Below are 2,594 nucleotides of genomic sequence, written 5' to 3' on the forward strand. Positions count from 1 at the left end.
GAGCAAAGCAGCAGCATCAGGGCCCGGTTGGGTCAGATGGAGGGTGGGGCTGGGGGTGGGAGGGAATGTTAGAACCAGAGCCAGCGCGTCACCGAATGAGGTGCGCACGTCCGGGGAGTCCCTTCCTCCCCTCCAGGGGTCCCCAGGCTCGCCGGTCTCTGGGGTGTTAGTCTGGTGAGCTGGGCGGCTGATTGTCGCGCCCCGTTTGCCCCGGATGTCTCTCCCCGCTCTAAAAAGCTGCCTAGTTCTGTTCGAGAGCGACAGTGCGGAGGCGAGTCGGTCCAAAACGTTGAGCAATTCGGTTGAGGAGCCAAAAAGCCATTTCCCACACAGCGCAGCCCGGGTCTCTTCTAGGCGGCCGGGCCGGGCGCGGGGCAGTCCGGACCTGATAAGGGTCATTCGCGCTCCCTCTCCATCCTCCGTTGGTCTCTCACCCTTGGAGATGGAGTAAGTGGCAAGTTCTTCTAAGCACTCTTTCTGCACGTCCTGGAGTCCTAGCAGGGCTTGGGGGAACAAAGTGTGGGGAGGGCACTCTGGCTGCGGGAGAGACAAGGCTGAGACGCTTGGCCAGGCTACTTCACACCTGGCCAGGAGGCCGAGGTTCCTGGTCCCTTTAGGCAGCGGTCGAGCCACACTCCCTCTCGCTCTGAGCTGACAGAGACCCTTTCCGAACTGAACCGCTGATCCCAGTCGTTTCCGAGCCAAGGGGAAGCTGCCCGCTCCCTTGGCGCTATCTGGAGAAGTTAATCTCATGTATAAAAGCCTATTTCCATGGGGATAGACGATGGAAGAAGGTGGGGCGCGAGGAGACCCCTCCGGGGCGAACAGAGGCTGGCACAGGGAGTGAAATAGATACAGGGACACTGGAGAGGGTGAAGCAGCGCTGGGCCAGTGCAGGAGGCGAGTGCCCCGCACCCCCGTGTGGAAAGGGGCACGGGTACCCCGAGGCCAGTAGTGAGGGCGGTTTGCCTCCCATGTATCTGTCTTACCTGGGAACCAAGTTTCTCCGTTCCGAGTTGTCCCTAACTTCCCCCACAACAAGTTCTCCACTTTTTTTCTTTGGCGACCTTCCTTCTTTCCTTCCTGCGGCCGGGACTGGGAGCAGCAGAGCTCCGGGCTTGCAAAAACGGTTCCACCGAGGAAGGGGCTGCGCAGAGATTGCTGGGGGTGGAGACCACCGCGCACAATGAGGGCCCCTTGGAGCGCAGTTCGAAATTCCTCAAATCCCAGTTGCTGGAATGCGAGGCGACGACGACTTCTTCACTCGGGGCCAAATGTGTTTGTCATTACTCCATAGACCGCCTGCCTGCCCGCCAGCCCGCGCCGCCGTCGCCCCCGCGCTACAGCGCGCAACCCGAGCGCGCTGCGGGGCTGGCGCCCTCTCTCCCTCGCAGTTCACTGATTCCCGCAAACCACTGATCCCCAAACCTTCGCCCAAATCGGCGCCCCCTCCGCTCGTCTCACAGCCGCCACAGTTGTACTGAGTCTGGCCCTTACCGGGCGCAGCACCGTCCAGTAATTACGCGTCCTGGGTCGGCGCCATGTGCACCCGGTGGGCACCCCAGGTCCGGCCCTCTCCAGCCGAGCCCTTCACGCCTCCCCTCCCCTCAACCTCTTCCGCTCCCCACTCCGCGCTTGTTTCTCCCCACCTCCCTCGGTCCACCAGTCGCGCTCCACACCGCCGGCTACAGTGCTGTCCCGCCAAACCGCGGGCGAGGAATGAAAATACTCATTAAAAACCTGTAGCCTTCCAGGACTCCATGCCAAGAAGAGGGCAAACACCTCTGCCCCCACTCCCAACACTGCTTGGTGCTCGTCCCAGTATACAGGAATATCACCCCCAACCCCCAAAAGAAACCTCAAAAATGTAAGCCTCAACAATTTCTTTGGGAGGCCATAGAGTTGTTAGAAAAATACTGCTTTTAAAAATAGGTCTGGAAAATGTGTTTTTTTAAACCCCTAGACTTTCGAACTCTATGGTTATCTTCCCTCCAAGTGAAGTTTATTCAAAATAAATTACTCTCTGGACATACAACTAGAATTCGACTCCAATTTTTTTTTCATCGCCCAGTTTGAAGTTACTTCACTTCTAGCCCAAAGAGCCTGATTAGGGATTTCTTTTAGAAACAAAAATCCTTTTTCTCCTCCCTTACCTTCTCCTCCAATGTCAATTCGCAATGAAAATCCTACATGAGGAGGAAAAAGTGTGTCCACGGCCTGCAGCCCTCTCCTGCAGTCCCCTCCTCTGTTTCTCTCCCTCTAGCTCCAACTGTAATGGGCTCAAAAACCGCGTTTTGTAATTGATTCAATGTTATAGTCCATCCTTCTAAAACTAATCATTTGCTCTAAGTAAATAGCTGTCAGGAAATGAAGCCCCCCCCTCCCCTTGGCCTCTTCAAAATAAGAGTTTCCCTCGAACTCCGTGCGCTCTGAATCTTCCAGCCTCCAGATTGCGCCTTCGCTTTTCGCTCTTACGCAATCAGGGGGTCCAGCCCCAACCCCCAGACTTCGACAACAACTGGGGGGCGGAGAGAAGCCGACCAGATGGGGTGGGGGGGAGGGGAGGTGTTGATGCTCTGCCGGGAAAGAGGTTC

At 57.0% G+C, this 2,594-nt stretch overlaps 1 protein-coding gene across 2 annotated transcripts in view; it reads right to left on the minus strand.

Annotated features, from left to right (window-relative positions):
• PDGFRA (platelet-derived growth factor receptor, alpha polypeptide) overlaps nucleotides 1-2,345 on the minus strand; it is a 47,752-nt gene extending 45,407 nt beyond the window's left edge. The window contains exon 1 of one of the 2 annotated variants that reach the window (XM_010859691.1): nucleotides 2,154-2,345. The gene's annotated coding sequence lies outside the window, so the exon portion shown is untranslated. Of the gene's footprint in view, nucleotides 1-989; nucleotides 2,080-2,153 lie in introns of those variants that run through there. The other variant, XM_010859692.1, reaches the window with a different exon arrangement.
• Nucleotides 2,346-2,594: the final 249 nt, after the last annotated feature.

This window comes from Bison bison, unplaced genomic scaffold, assembly GCF_000754665.1.
Source record: "Bison bison bison isolate TAMUID 2011002044 unplaced genomic scaffold, Bison_UMD1.0 scf7180017864458, whole genome shotgun sequence".
Classification (NCBI taxonomy): Eukaryota; Metazoa; Chordata; class Mammalia; order Artiodactyla; family Bovidae; genus Bison; species Bison bison.